Below are 17,918 nucleotides of genomic sequence, written 5' to 3'. Positions count from 1 at the left end.
AAAACATAAAGGAAATCCAGGACTCAATGAGAAGATCAAACCTAAGGATAATAGGTTTGGAAGAGAGTGAAGACTCCCAGCTCAAAGGTCCAGTAAATATCTTCAACAAAATCATAGAAGAAAACTTCCCTAACCTAAAAAAAGAGATACCCATAGACATACAAGAAGCCTACAGAACTCCAAATAGATTGGACCAGAAAAGAAACACCTCCCGTCACATAATTGTCAAAACACCAAACGCACAAAATAAAGAAAGAATATTAAAAGCAGTAAGGGAAAAAGGTCAAGTAACATATAAAGGCAGACCTATCAGAATCACACCAGACTTCTCGCCAGAAACTATGAAGGCCAGAAGATCCTGGACTGATGTCATACAGACCCTAAGAGAACACAAATGCCAGCCCAGGTTACTGTATCCAGCAAAACTCACAATTAACATTGATGGAGAAACCAAGATATTCCATGACAAAACCAAATTTACACAATATCTTTCTACAAATCCAGCACTACAAAGGATAATAAATGGCAAAGCCCAACATAAGGAGGCAAGCTATACCCTAGAAGAAGCAAGAAACTAATCGTCTTCGCAACAAAACAAAGAGAATGAAAGCACACAAACATAACCTCACATCCAAATATGAATATAACAGGAAGCAATAATCACTATTCCTTAATATCTCTCAATATCAATGGCCTCAACTCCACAATAATAAGACATAGATTAACAAACTGGATACGCAACGAGTACCCTGCATTCTGCTGCCTACAGGAAACACACCTCAGAGACAAAGACAGACACTACCTCAGAGTGAAAGGCTGGAAAACAACTTTCCAAGCAAATGGTCAGAAGAAGCAAGCTGGAGTAGCCATTCTAATATCAAATAAAATCAATTTCCAACTAAAAGTCATCAAAAAAGAAAAGGAAGGATACTTCATATTCATCAAAGGAAAAATCCACCAAGATGAACTCTCAATCCTAAATATCTATGCCCCAAATACAAGGGCACCTACATACATAAAAGAAACCTTAATAAAGCTCAAAACACACATTGCACATCACACAATAATAGTGGGAGATTTCAACACCCCACTCTCATCAATGGAGAGATCATGGAAACAGAAATTAAACAGTGATGTCGACAGACTAAGAGAAGTCATGAGCCAAATGGACTTAACAGATATTTATAGAACATTCTATCCTAAAGCAAAAGGAAATACCTTCTTCTCAGCTCCTCATGGTACTTTCTCCAAAATTGACCATATAATTGGTCAAAAAACGGGCCTCAACAGGTACAGAAAGATAGAAATAATCCCATGCGTGCTATCGGACCACCACGGCCTAAAACTGGTCTTCAATAACAATAAGGGAAGAATGCCCCCATATACGTGGATATTGAACAATGCTCTACTCAATGATAACCTGGTCAAGGAAGAAATAAAGAAAGAAATTAAACTTTTTAGAATTTAATGAAAATGAACGTACAACATACCCAAGCTTATGGGACACAATGAAAGCTGTGCTAAGAGGAAAACTCATAGCGCTGAGTGCCTGCAGAAAGAAACAGGAAAGAGCATATGTCAGCAGCTTGACAGCACACCTAAAAGCTCTAGAACAAAAAGAAGCAAATACACCCAGGAGGAGTAGAAGGCAGGAAATAATCAAACACAGAGCTGACATCAACGAAGTAGAAACAAAAAGGACCATAGAAAGAATCAACAGAACCAAAAGTTGGTTCTTTGAGAAAATCAACAGGATAAATAAACCCTTAGCCAGACTAACGAGAGGACACAGAGAGTGCGTCCAAATTAACAAAATCAGAAATGAAAAGGGAGACATAACTACAGATTCAGAGGAAATTCAAAAAAATCATCAGATCTTACTATAAAAACCTATATTCAACAAAACTTGAAAATCTTCAGGAAATGGAAAATTTCCTAGACAGATACCAGGTATCGAAGTTAAATCAGGAACAGATAAACCAGTTAAACAACCCCATAACTCCTAAGGAAACAGAAGCAGTCTTTAAAGGTCTCCCAACCAAAAAGAGCCCAGGTCCAGAGGGGTTTAGTGCAGAATTCTATCAAACCTTCATAAAAGACCTCATACCAATATTATCCAAACTATTCCACAAAATTGAAACAGATGGAGCCCTACCGAATTCCTCCTACGAAGCCACAATTACTCTTATACCTAAACCACACAAAGACACAACAAAGAAAGAGAACTTCAGACAAATTTTCCTTATGAATATCGACGCAAAAATGCTCAATAAAATTCTGGCAAACCGAATTCAAGAACACATCAAAACAGTCATCCACCATGATCAAGTAGGCTTCATCCCAGGCATGCAGGGATGGTTTAATATACGGAAAACCATCAACATGATACATTATATAAACAAACTGAAAGAACAGAACCACATGATCATTTCATTAGATGCTGAGAAAGCATTTGACAAAATTCAACACTCCTTCATGATAAAAGTCCTGGAAAGAATAGGAATTCAAGGCCCATACCTAAACATAGTAAAAGCCATATACAGCAAACCAGTTGCTAACATTAAACTAAATGGAGAGAAACTTGAAGCAATCCCACTAAAATCAGGGACTAGACAAGGCTGCCCACTCTCTCCCTACTTATTCAATATAGTTCTTGAAGTTCTAGCCAGAGCAATCAGACAACAAAAGGAGATCAAGGGGATACAGATCGGAAAAGAAGAGGTCAAAATATCACTATTTGCAGATGACATGATAGTATATTTAAGTGATCCCAAAAGTTCCACCTGAGAACTACTAAAGCTGATAAACAACTTCAGCAAAGTGGCTGGGTATAAAATTAACTCAAATAAATCAGTTGCCTTCCTCTATACAAAAGAGAAACAAGCCGAGAAAGAAATTAGGGAAACGACACCCTTCATAATAGACCCAAATAATATAAAGTACCTCGGTGTGACTTTAACCAAGCAAGTAAAAGATCTGTACAATAAGAACTTCAAGACACTGAGGAAAGAAACTGAAGAAGACCTCAGAAGATGGAAAGATCTCCCATGCTAATGGATTGGCAGGATTAATATAGTAAAAATTGCCATTTTACCAAAAGCAATCTACAGATTCAATGCAATCCCCATCAAAATACCAATCCAATTCTTCAAAGAGTTAGACAGAACAATTTGCAAATTCATCTGGAATAACAAAAAACCCAGGATAGCTAAAGCTATCCTCAACAATAAAAGACTTCAGGGGGAATCACTATCCCTGAACTGAAGCAGTATTACAGAGCAATAGTGATAAAAACTGCATGGTATTTGTACAGAGACAGACAGATAGACAAATGGAATAGAATTGAAGACCCAGAAATGAACCCACACACCTATGGTCACTTGATTTTTGACAAAGGAGCCAAAACCATCCAATGGAAAAAAGATAGCATTTTCAGCAAATGGTGCTGGTTCAACTGGAGGGCAACATGTAGAAGAATGCAGATCGATCCTTCCTTATCACCCTGTACAAAGCTTAAGTCCAAGTGGATCAAGGACCTCCACATCAAACCAGACACACTCAAACTAATAGAAGAAAAACTAGGGAAGCATCTGGAACACATGGGCACTGGAAAAAATTTCCTGAACAAAACACCAATGGCTTATGCTCTAAGATGAAGAATCGACAATTGGGATCTCATAAAACTGCAAAGCTTCTGTAAGGCAAAGGACACTGTGGTTAGGACAAAACGGCAACCAACAGATTGGGAAAATATCTTTACCTATCCTACAACAGGTAGAGGCCTTATATCCAAAATATACAAAGAACTCAAGAAGTTAGACCGCAGGGAAACAAATAACCCAATTAAAAAATGGGGTTCAGAGCTAAACAAAGAATTCACAGCCAAGGAATGCCGAATGGCTGAGAAACCCCTAAAGAAATGTTCAACATCTTTAGTCATGAGGGAAATGCAAATCAAAACAACCCTGAGATTTCACCTCACACCAGTGAGAATGGCTAAGATCAAAAACTCAGGTGACAGCAGATGCTGGCAAGGATGTGGAGAAAGAGGAACACTCCTCCATTGTTGGTGGGATTGCAGACTGTTAAAACCATTCTGGAAATCAGTCTGGAGGTTCCTCAGAAAATTGGACATTGAACTGCCTGAGGATCCAGCTATACCTCTCTTGGGCATATACCCAAAAGATGCCTCAACATATAAAAGAGACACGTGCTCCACTATGTTCATCGCAGCCTTATTCATAATAGCCAGAAAGTGGAAAGAACCCAGATGCCCTTCAACAGAGGAATGGTACAGAAATTGTGGTACATCTACACAATGGAATATTACTCAGCTATCAAAAAGAACGAGTTTATGAAATTCGTAGGCAAATGGTTGGAACTGGAAAATATCATCCTGAGTGAGCTATCCCAATCACAGAAAGACATACATTGTATGCACTCATTGATAAGTGGCTATTAGCCCAAATACTTGAATTACCCTAGATCCCTAGAACAAACGAAACTCAAGATGAATGATCAAAATGTGAATGCTTCACTCCTTCTTTAAATGAGGAAAAAGAATACCCTTGGCAGGGAAGGGAGAGGCAAAGATTAAAACAGAGACTGAAGGAACACCCATTCAGAGCCTGCCCCACATGTGGCCCATACATATACAGCCACCCAATTAGACAAGATGGATGAAGCAAAGAAGTGCAGACCAACAGGAGCCGGATGTAGATTGCTCCTGAGAGACACAGCCAGAATACAGCAAATACAGAGGCGAATGCCAGCAGCAAACCACTGAACTGAGAATAGGTCCCCCGTTGAAGGAATCAGAGAAAGAACTGGAAGAGCTTGAAGGGGCTAGAGACCCCAAAAGTACAACAATGTCAAGCAACCAGAGCTTCCAGGGACTAAGCCACTACCTAAATACTATACATGGACTGACCCTGGACTGTGACCCCATAGGTAGCAATGAATATCCTAGTAAGAGCACCAGTGGAAGGGGAAGCCCTGGGTCCTGCTAAGACTGAACCCCCAGTGAACTAGACTATGGGGGGAGGGCGGCAATGGGGGGAGGGTTGGGAGGGGAACACCCATAAGGAAGGGGAGGGGGGAGGGGGATGTTTGCCCGGAAACTGGGAAAGGGAATAACACTTGAAATGTATATAAGAAATACTCAAGTTAATAAAAAAAAAAAAAAAAAAGAAACAGCTACAGATGTTTCTTGCCCTCTTGCTAAGAGCAGAAGAATAAATAATACTCTGTTAGTAAAAAAAAAAAAGATATTCATGGAGAGGATTGTAGAAATAATGTAACAGTCAGAGTCTGATCAGTGTGCTGGCTGCTAGGAAGTGTCTTCAAGATAAGAAAGGGAAGACTCCTCTACCAAACCCCAGAATGTGTTTTCAAAACAAGGAAAGTATAATGGCAAAACCAATTAACAGTTGAAAACCAATGGGTAACTTCACAGTGTTCCACTAGTAGATTGCAACTGCCTACTGGAAAGAGTCAGAAATATCAGTGTTCTCTAGGTAATAGTGCCTTAATAGATTATCAAGTCCTCAATGGTCAACTCTAAATACATGAGCATTATTAAATAAAAATGGTAATCCATATATATTTATATAGAGAAATATATTTGTGTAACAATATAATCAAAGAAGGGCTTTCATTGAGGAGTAGTGAGGAGCATTAGAGTATTAAGAAATGGGAGAGAGAGATGGTAAAATAAATAAATATAATGCCCAAATTTGAAATTCTCAAATAAAGTAGCTTAATTTACAAAAGTTACATGTGATTGTGCAATTTTCTTTAATGAAAAATATCGTGCATTATTCATGTGCCAGGCATCTGGCATTAATTACTTATTATCTTCTTAATTAAATATCTATTTTCTGAGTCTTTTATCAATCAACTATCTTTCCACTTTCTTTAATGTAAACACAAAATAATGTTTTTGGAAATAAAAGATTAATTCTTACCCTGTCTATATAATTCCTGAATTGTCATCAGGGTACATAACACTCATGATTTTCAACAGCAGTAAAGTTCATGTTTATACTTTCTTAATATACTATTATGTTTAAGTGAAGTAACATTTACATAACAATTAGCAAATTGTTTCATGCAACATAAGTATTATAGTAATTATCGGTATTCAGGAAGATCAAATTTAGATGTTTATCTTCCTTTCCCATAGAAAATGCTCAAAAATTTATTCCCAGATTAAATTATGAGGAAGTTATATTTTTCTTAGTATTGAACATGATAACTTTAAAACAGTTAGAGTAACATTTGGGTTAGGTTTTGCTACTGACAACTTCATTTTGGGAATAAGTATAAAACACTTAAGGGTATTGATCCCCAAAACATCTACTTTGTTGCAGTGTTTTCATGGTTATCTTGAATTGATAATGGTGACAGTGACAATAATGAAGATGGTTGTAGCAATTGTCTCAATTACTGATCTATTCTCTGATGAGACACCCTGTCTAATGTAACTTATAAAAGGAAGTGTGTCATTACTGAAGTCTTGTTTACAATTTCAGAGAATTAATCCATGATAATCATGGTTGTGAACATGGGGGCAGGCAGACAACTGGCATTGTGCTGAAACAGTAGCTGAATATTGATATCTGATCTGAGATATGGGGGCTGAGAGCAAGACTGGGCCTCAGGTGGACTTTTGAAACATTTAGAGCCCACCAACAGTGACACACCTCCTCCAATAAAGTCATACTTCCTAATCGTTTCTAAACAGTCTACTCACTGGGAATCAAACATTCAAACATTTGAGCCTATGGGAGTCATTCTCACTCAAAGCACCACAATGTTGTTAGCAATGATGATAATTTTTTTGGAGATAGTATCTCTCAACATAGCCTTAGATAGCCTAGAACTTACTACTTATCTTAGGTTTAACTAGAGTTCATTTTATTGTATAGGCTGAACTCTAATTCCCAATTCTCTTGCATCCATTCATTATTTCTGGATTATAGGTTATTACATTTTGCTGAAATGATAATTTTTGATGCAACAAAGACTATTAGTATTTTTTCTCACAATGTTTGCAGCAATAAATGTTGTTTGACAGGGTCTCTCTTTATATTTTATCCTACTACTTGGTGAGTGATGCTTGCTCAGCTTTCTAAGTGCCATAATTTTGGATTGAGCCACTAAACCTTTCTCTAATAGACTAAATTATAATACCAAAAGTCCTACACTAAATGCCACAAAAATTCTGCACTGACAGAGTGACGAGCAGCCAAAGAGAGCAGAGAGAGGAAAGCTAGTAAATTTCCACCTTGTTTCCAATAAAACCAACGTTCTCCAAACAGTGGAATGATATCCTACTTCTTTTATTAAATATATTTATGTAAAGTTTAATTTTCTTTGTTTTTTGTAAAATCTTTAAAGTTTACAGATCAGTATAAAATTTATTTTATAATTTTCTCATTGCCTTTATATTTCTCTTACATTACTTATTTACTTATTGTTCAATTTATTTGATTTTTGTCCTGTTCTGCAGTTCTGGTAATTATTTGGAAATAATTAAACTATAGTTGACTAGCTGCCATGCCTCACTTCCCAACCACTGAGATTAGAGCTGTTAGCCACTACATTCAGTTTTGAATACTTAATTATTAATATTCTTTCTTCCTCTCTTCCTTCTCGTTTATTTAGATTATTTTTCTTACCATTTTTCTTTTTTTACTTTCAAAGAACACCTGAACTGTAACATAACTTTAAAAACCTCATAGTTACGTCTCACCAAGAGACTAGAAGAAAAGAAGAAAGAAATTCAGGTGTTGAAGACAAGTAGAGGAAACAGATAACCCAGTCAAAGAAAATATTAATTCAAAATATTTCACGTCACAAAATATTCAGGAAATCTGGGACACAATGAAATCAATCTATGAATAATAAATATAGAGGAAAGAGAAAAACAAAAGCCAAAGGAACAGAAAATAATTTCAAAAAGTCATAAAATATAATTTCACCAGGTTAAAGAAAGAGATGTCAGTCATGGCACAAGAAGAATACAGTCCACAAAATATGCAGAATGAGAAAAAATTCCTATGACATATAACAATCCAAAAACTACATGGTTATAACAAAGAAAGGATATTAAAGGCTGAAAAGAGAAAGGAAAAGGATCAAGTAACACATAAAGGCAGACAAATAAGAATAATACCTGATATCTCAATAGAGACTCTGAACCCATATGAGTCTAGATAGAGGCTCTATAAGCTCTAAGATATCACAGATACCCGAAGAAATATAATCACCTAGTATGAGGCGACTCCCAGTCAAAGGTACCCTGATTCCTGTTCAGGACAGGTCAAATACTGGGAAACCCTAAAATGGTCAGCAGATACCTTTCCAGCCTTCCATATCAGGGCCTCACTAGCTGCAGCCCACCACAAACCAATGTAGAGAGGTTTGTGACAGACAAAGTCATGTAGATCAATACCCCAAGTCCCTGCTCCACAGGTGAGGACATGAATACAGGTTACATAGGCTCAGGACAGAACAATCATGGAGACAAGACCATGTCCCCAAATATGTAGATGAGGTCTGACCCATCCAAAAAAACTGTATTTAAGGGTTGTTTTCAGAAATAAAAGTGTGCAGGAATTATTCTATTATCTGAGAGCTTCTGTCATAAGAGCTGTAACACCGTTGCTTGGTGAAGGGATCTGCTCTCCTGAAATCATTGCTGCCAGAAGCTCCCCTTCACCCGCTCTCACCTGCTAGTCAGTTCCCTGCTGGCTTAGCCTGGCCAGAGCAACCCAAACAGCAGAAGCAAAAAGGTGAAAGAACTGCAGCTGGGGTTGTGGAAAGCTGTTCCCCTCCCTGACTGAGTTCTCTCTCCCCTCGCCAAGACCCATGCATCTAGCCAGGTGAGATATCTCCCGGAAGAGCACCTTGGCATCAGAACCTTACAACCTAGGAATTAATTAGAAGTTTCCCCCCAATCCCCCCAAAACCCCAGGGCTATGTGGTTTTAGTGCAAAATTCTAACAGATCTTCACAGAAGACCTAATCCCAAAACTTCTCAAACTATTCCATAAAATAAAAGCAGGAGGAACACTACTCAATTCTTTCTATGAAGCCAAAGTTACACTAATACCTAAATCACAAATAGATCCAACAAAGAAAGTGAACTACAAACCAATTTTCCTTATGAATATTGATGGGAAATACTCAAAAAAATTCTCAAAAACTGAACCCAAGAAGACATCAAAACAATCATCCACCATTATAAAGTAGGTTTCATCTCATGAATGTTGGGATAGTTCAATGTACTGAAATCCATCAATGTAATCTACTATATAAACAAACTTAAAAAAAACTATTACGATATCTCACTATATGCAGAAAAATAATTTGACAAAATAAAACATGCATTCATGTAAAAGTACTGGAGTGATCAGGAATTCAAAGCTCATACATAGATATAATAAAATCAATATACAGTAAACCAACATCAAACTAAATGGAGAGAAACTCAAAGCAATCCTATTAAAATCAGGGACAAGAAAACTCTGCTCTCTCTCTCTCTCTCTCTCTCTCTCTCTCTCTCTTTCTCTCTCTCTCTCTCTCCTTATTCATTATAGTGCTCAAACTTTTAGCCAGAATAATTAGACAACAAAAGGAGACCAAAGGGATACAAATTTTGAGGGATTCCAGATATCATTATTTGCATACAATATGGTGGTATACATAAGCAACCTCAAAAAGTCTACCAGAGAGCTCCTACAGCTGATAGACACCTTCAGCAAAGTAGCTGGATATAGAATTAACTCTAACATTTCATCAACCTTCCTCTACTCAAAGAATAAAAAGGCTGAGAAAGAAATTAGGGAAAGAAAACCTTCATAATAACCACAAATAATATAAAATATCTTGGTGTGACTCTAACCAATCAAGTGAAAGATCTGTATGACAAGAACTTCAATTCACTGAAGAAAGAAATTGAAGAGGACCTTGGAAGACGGAAAGATCTCCCATACTCATGGATTGACATTATTGTTACAGTAAACATGGCTATCTTACTAAAAGCAATCTGTAGATTCAGTGTAATCCCCATCAAAATTCAAACTCAATTCTTCAGAGAATTAGAGAGATTCTCAAATTAATTTGGAATAACAAATATCCCACGATAGGGAAAGTATCCTCAACAATAAAAGAACTCCTGGGGGAATCACTCTCCCTGACCTCAAGCTGTAGTACAGGATAATCTGATAAAAGAAACTGCATGGCATTGGTACACAGACAGGCTGGTAGATCAATGGAATAGAAATGAAGACCCAGAAATGAACCCACACACTTATGCTAACTTGATCTTTGAAAAAGGAGCTAAATCATTCAGTGGAAAAAAGAAAACATTTTCAACAAATGGTGCTGGTTCAACTGGCAGTCCCCACATACAAGAATGCCAACTGCTTCATTCTTATCTTGCCGTACAAAGTTCAAGTCAAAGTGGATCAATGAACTTCACATAAAACCAGATATGCTGAATTGAATAGAAGAGAAAGTGGGGAAGAGCCTCGAGTACGTGGACACAGGGAAAACTTTGTGAACACAACACCAATGGCTTATGCTTTAAGATCCACAATCAATAAATGGGAACTCATAAAATTGAAAACCTTCTGTAAGGGAATGGTCACTATCAGTAAGACAAAATGACAATTAACAGATTGGAAAAAGATCTATACATCCTATTGAGGGCTAATATTCAAAATATACAAAAAATCAAGAAATTAATCTCATGAGAAATAAACAACCCATTAAAAATGGGGTAGAGATCTAAACAGAGAATTCTCATCTACAGGATCTCACATGACTGAAGCACTTAAGGAAATGTTCAACATTCTTCGTAATCAAGGATATGCAAATCAAACAACCTGAGATTCCACCTCACACCAATAAAAATGGCTAAGATAAAAAACTCATGTGACAACAGATGCTAGTGAGGATGGAGAGAAAGAGGAACATCCATCCATTGCTGATGAGATTGCAAGCTGGTGCAATCACTCTGTATATCAGTCTGGTGGATCCTCAGAAAATTGGACATAGTACTACCTGAGGACCCAGCTCTTCCACTATTGGGCATATACCTAAAAGATGCTTCAACATATAACAAGGATACATAATTTTCTATGTTCACAGCAGCCTTATTTATAATAGCCAAAAACTGGAGCAGTCCAGATTTCCCTCAAAAAAGGAATGATATCGAAAATGTGATGCTGGTACACAATGGAATACTACTCAGCCATTAAAAACAATGACTTCGCCTTCTGGTCTCCATCTCTTCCCAGAGCTGGTGCTATTCCTCAGCCCTCAAAAACAAAACCAGACTGCTGAGAGCTGGTCTGTCAGGACAGCTCTCCCTCCTAAGCCCACAGGTAGGACCCCACTTTCTCTCTACTGACTATCCAACACTGCAGTGGGCAAACACAGGTGATACAGGACTGAACCTCCACAAAAAATTTACTCATGACGTGTCCTCAAACAGGTTACCTTAATTATTACAATCTTAAAAGAAATTTTCCGCACTTAAGAAATGTTTTCATAGCAAATGGAGCTAATGACGATAACCATTTTCTTTTAAATACTAAGGTCAAGCTTCTTTTTAAAACAGTGTAACTGTTTCACAGCTGTTTTACAACTTTAAACCCATCTTTCAGAATTAAAAGTCTTAGTTCAATTTAGAAATTGCCTTTTCTCTATTGGGCATGTTCAAGTTTATTCTATGCTTCCTGGCCCTATACATGAAGATAAGGCTTAATTAAAGTTTTTAACAAAAGCTTGTTGCTTTTACTACAAATCTAACTTATTAAAATTTTACATCATCAAATCACTTCTGTACTAGTGAAACTACTCCTGCATTCCTTCAAGTACAGCTTGGGAATTGTCCTCTGATGAGCCCATGTCCTTTTAATTTAGAACAGACAAATGTAACATATGTCCTATGTTTTGGAAAGTTAGATTTTATTCCTGTACATATATACACTTAATTCTTATTTTTATTTATGCCTTTGCCTAGCTTGGGAAAACTTTCAAGGATATGATACAGTTTTTGTTTCATTATTTCATAATCTTGCATATGCCAAGGGCTCAAAATCAGACAATACCCTTGTTTAAACTAAAAAGGCCTTTTAAAATTGGGTTTTGACTCCTAGTTTTCATATTCCACTGACTTCTCCTATATAGTTCACAGGTACATGCTATTGTAGAATGAACTCAACAGACCTTAAAAGATATAGACATCTAAATTATAAAATGAATTCACAATTACCCTTTTTCTTGTCATAATGTATAAAAATAAATCTATTTTTTAAGATATTCTAAAACTCTATAAAAACAAAGGACTACTAACTGGATAATAAAAAAACACTGGATGTTTTTCCAGGAGAAGCTCTGTTTATATATTTAGAGGACCCTGCTGATGCCAGACCAGTTGATCATTCCAGACCTTCTCCAGGGACAGAGACTTCTACACCTGCCACTTCCTTCAATTCCTCTTCAGCTATCCTTATCTGCAGAATCTCTACCCATGCCAGAGACTCCAGCAAAAGAAGACAATGAAGACATGGTTCCTGACTGCATTTATTGCACTTTCAATTCTATACCCAGGGAATATAGGGGACATAAAATTGGTAAATATAAATCTGTATGTATCATTTCCTGCCAGAATGCTATTTGACCAATTGTATAACTTCACTATGTGTCATAATGCTTTTGCTCATTGTATATTAGCTACTTCATACTTTGTTACCAATTACTTTCTTACTGACTTGATGTAATCCTGCATTGTTTGCCTTGGTACAAACTGTTAATTCTCTTTCATGACCTAAGAGATTTATAGCCAAACTTACCTTAGGCTTTACTGCTTAAATTGCTATCTTAGGATCAGTTGCAGCTTCTGCTACCTCCCTAATCGAACAGGTACACATGCTACTCATGTAAATTCTTTAACGATAAAATATTTCTTTAGCCCTGATTACTCGGTATAGAATTGATAGAGGTTTGACAGATAGAATCAATGCACTAAAGGAAGGCATGTTTTGCATAGGAACTCAGATTCATAATATTAAAACACATTTTACTACCTCATGTCATGACAATTATAGATGGATTTGTGTCACATGTCACCCCTCTGCCCTACAATGGATCAGAAAACTCCTAGAAATAGGTACAAGCATATCTACATGGTGTGTGGAACAATTCACAAATTTCTATTGATATGGATACTTTACATTCCCAGATTAGTGCCATCAGTCACTCCAGACTGAAGAGTTCTTCAGTAGCAGAATTGGCTGATTATTTTTCAAACTCAATCATAAAGTTTGTTAAAGATACTTCTTTATGGAATTTTCTTATAATTTTGGGAATTATTATAGGATTAGTTACTCTGCTTTTGTTTCTTCTTCCAATATTCTTCAAGCACTTAGGATCTATCAGGTCTGCTCAAAGGGAGATTTATATGCTGCTTTTATACTATTTGAAGGGAAGAGATGTCACAAGCCATAATGGGACAAGCTAATTACTAGCAGGTGGTCTCTCTTAAAGAGCAAGGCTGTAAGGGAATTTATTTTAGGAAAGATTCCTACTATTAATATGCTTTTCCTATTATTAATAAACATGTATAGCAATCATTAAGTAATAGCCCATCCCTTTGGAGTAGATCTTTGCAGATCTATTAAGACATACTGTCTTATAATGATGCTATAGAGACTAATGGGTGACTTCTTAAATCTTAATGATGATCCTTTAAGAATTTATAAAGTTATATTGGTGATTATTAAGCTCTTTTATAGTGGGCCTGCTATTAAGTCCTTTTCTGTTAGTCAAACCTGCAGTGAGAACTCTGCTAGTCTCCCAAGTATCACCAGTTAATTGTTCTTAGTTAGTAACCAGATTTTCTCCTACTCAGAACACATCCCAAGAGGTTGTAAAACAACTAACCAAAGGTCAGAAAAAGGGAAATAATGATTTATTATATAGGTGCTGGAACAAAAGAGAAAATATTGATTGGGTTTACCTATACAAAACTTCACTAATAAATTAGTTATGGTTTTAAACCTTCAGTGAACCTGTGGAGCTGAGACAGGTGAAGGATATTTAACCATATAATTACTCCTAATGGATATGCATGCAAACATTCTCTGTTGTAAATTTCTATTTCAATTTATGATTTGATATTTTGTGTGAAATTTGTAACATGTGATCATGCATTCTGAAGGATGTATAGGTACTGAGGACAAAGATGAAAAAGAGAAAGAAAAAAATTTCCCTTAGGAGAATTTTTTTTGCCTTTCCCCATTTAAAGTAAAATCCCTTTCCTTTTTCCTTACTTAGAAGAACTTTTCCCTTTTCCCACTTAGGATCTTTCAGCTTTCCCCCTTAGATAGCTTTCATAGAAAAGATTTACAACTTAGTAATAAATGCTGTGATCACTTTTCTATTTTTACTGGATAATTTTTACTTACATTTCAAATGTTATTCCTGGTTTCCCATCCATAAGACCCCTAAACCATCCCCCTCTTCCTTTTTGTATAAGGGTATTCCCTCTTCCCAACCACCTCCCCATTCTCACTTCCCTGCCCTGACATTCCCCTACACTGGGGGATTCAGCTTTCAGGGCTTCTCCTCCCATTGATGTGCAACATGGCTATCCTTTGCTACATAAGCAGCTGGAGCCATAGGTCTGTCCATGTGCAATCTTTGGGTAGTGATTTAGTCCCTGGGATCACTTTTCAAAGTGTCTTCTTTCTTTCTGTGACCTCCAAATAGCAGGCCAAATAGTTAGAGCCCAGCAGTTGCTGCTGAGATAGAACAAAGAATATTTACTTAATCCTTTCCGTTTTAAGAAGAGGTGCTAGTGCCAGAGATTGCAGTTTCATACCTAAGAGAAACACAGAAGACAGGTCAGCTATAGTAGCATAGTAACTTATACTTAGATAAGTTAAATTTTATTATACAGCAACTCTAAATATCTCATAAGACAAAATCTTATCCTCACTAATGCTCTTCCCCATCCACTGCTTCCAAAAGAACTGACAGAAAAAAAGACCAACATTGGGGTTGAGCCCTGGCAATGAAGGAACCCCCGACTTCAGCCACATATTTAGCAGAGGATGGCATTGTCCAGCATCAATAAAGAGGAATAGCCCTTGGTCCTGTGAAGATTCATTTCCCCAATGAAGGGCAATGCCAGGGCATTGATGTTGTAATGAGTGGATAGGAATGTGAGCATCCTAATAGAAGCAGGGGGAGGAGAAGTGAGTATGGGAGACGGGGAAAGTGGAATAACATTTGAAATATAAATACATAAAATATCAAGAAACATAAAATTAAGAAAAAATAAAGAGGGATTGGGGATTTGGCTCAGTGGTAGAGCGCTTGCCTAGCAAGCACAAGGCCCTGGGTTCAATCCTCAGCTCCGAAAAAAAGAATAGAAAAAAAAAAGAAAAAATAAAGAACAAATACATCCTGAGTTTTGCTGGCAAGTAGATGGAACTAGAAAATATAATACTGAGTGAGATAACTCAGAACCCAAAGGACATGCATGATATGTACTCACTAGTAAGTGGTTATTACTTTAAAAAGTACATAATACCCAGGATACAATCCACAGAGCTCAAGAAGGTTAACAAGTCAAAGTGTCCAAGTGAAGATGTCTCAATCCCACCTGGGAAGCAGAAAGCAATCATAGGGGAGAAAGGGATGGGAGAAGGGCCTGAGGTGGGGAGGGGACAAGTAGGGGAAGAAAGGAACATGATCAGGTTTTTGGTGGAGGGAATAGGACTGAAGCCCTGAGGGCCAGCTGAAAGAATGAAAACAGGCAACCTTGGGAGATGGGAATTGGAGGGACCCTATAGAAAGTAACAGAGACCTGGGATGTGAAAGAGTCTTAGGACTCAGATGGAGGGACCATAGATGAAATGTCCTACAATGGGGAGAGGAGCTTGTAGAGTTCTTCTCCAGTAGAAAGACAAAGCATCATGTGGAGGAATGAGGCTGCCATCCCACAGTCAAAAGTTCTGAACCAGAATTATTCCTCTCTGAAAGAACTACAGGGTCAAAATGGAGAAGAACCTGAGGGACATTATGTCCACTGACTGACCTAAATTTGAATTGAGCTGAAGGGAAGACTCCAAGGCCTAATACTGATACTATGATATATTTACAAAGAGGAGTCTAGCATAGATGCCCTCCAAAAGGTCCAACAAGCTGGTGAAAGAGTCAGATGCAAATATTTATACCCAACTAATGGGCAGAAGATGTTGAATCATGATTGATTTAGGGAAGAGCAGGAAGAAGATGAGGAAGAGGGTGACTCTATAAGAACACCAGGAATCTCAAGTAACCTGGAGCCCTGAGATCTGTTAGACACTGAGCCACAAACCAGGCAGCATACACCAGCTGATATGACATCCCCAACACACATACATCAAAGATCTTCAGGGTTTTGACTCAATCAGGGAAGATATACCTTACCCTCAAGTGACTGGAGATCACAGGGAATGGGGAGGTTTGGTGGGGTGGAGGTAGGGGGATAGGGACATCCTCATGGAGACACAGGGAGGGGGGTGGAGGACTTATGGAAAGTGAAACAGATGGTGCACATGGAGAGGGATAAAATCTATACTGTAAAAGATTAAATTATATATATATATATTAAATTATATATATATATATGAATACGCACACAAACACACACAATGGTTTCATAAAATTTACAGGCAAATCGATGGAACTAGAAAATATAATCCTGAGTGAGGTAACACAGTCACAAAAAAACAACTGGTATGTACTTGCTGATAAGTGAATATAAGAAAAAAGCTTGGAATACCTGTGACAACTGAGAGACCATATGAAGATCAAGAAAAAGGAGGACCAAAGTTTGTGTTCATCTGTCATTCTTAGAAGGGTGTTATGTAAAGAGGGTCAGGAAATTGAACAGAGGTGTGTAGTAATGGATTATGAGGAATTGTGGCTAGTAACTAGCAAGTTCCAGATTCCAGGAAAGCAAGAGGACACCAGGACTGAACAGGGATGTGATTAGATGAAATTCCCAAGAAAAGGGAGGGAGAACCAGTAGAGACCATACCCAAAGGGGAGGAGTGGCCTCCAGTTGAGAGATAGGTCCAACTGACCCTCACAAAATTTTAAATCGGGATTGCTTCTTTCTAAGGTAAATAAAAGGACACAGAGTGGAGTAGACACTGAAGAAAAGGCCATCCAGACACTGCACAACCAGCAGATCCATCCAATATGCAGCCACCAAACCCAGACACTTGCTGATGCCAAGGAGTGCTTACTGACAGGAGCCTGATAAGGATGTTTCCTGAGAGCGTCTGTCAGAGCCTTACCAATACAGAGTCGATGCTTGCAGCCAACCATTGGACTTAGCACGGGGACCCCAATGGAGGAATTAGGAGAAAGGCTGAGGAGTTGAAGGGGCTTGAACCCCATAGGAAGAACAATAGTATCAAACATCCAGACACACCAGAGCTCCCAGGGAATAAGCCACCAATCAAAGAATACACACGATTGGAACCATGACTCCTGCTGCATATGTAACAGAGAAATGCCTTGTCTAGCATCCATGGGATGGGAAGCCCTTGGTCCTGTTGTTCATCAAGCCTGTAGGCTTGATGTTCTAGCATAGGGGAATGCTAGGGCAGTGTTGCTGGGTGTGGGTTGGTGGGTTGGGGAGCACCTACACGGAGGCAGGAGGATGGCCTTGGAATGGGGAGTTTTCGGAGGGGAAACTTCAAGGGAGATGATTTGAAATGTAAATAAACAAAATTCCCAACAACAACAACAACAACAACAAACAAACAAAAAAGAAAAATGGAAGATACCCATAACATTACAACAAAATAACCGACATCAATAAACACGGCTCATTTTTAACT

The sequence above is a fragment of the Rattus norvegicus genome, chromosome 7, assembly GCF_021556685.1.
Source record: "Rattus norvegicus strain SHRSP/BbbUtx chromosome 7, alternate assembly SHRSP_T2T, whole genome shotgun sequence".
Taxonomy (NCBI): Eukaryota; Metazoa; Chordata; class Mammalia; order Rodentia; family Muridae; genus Rattus; species Rattus norvegicus.
The sequence above is the reverse complement of the archived record's forward strand: the minus strand, read 5'-3'. Positions refer to the sequence as shown.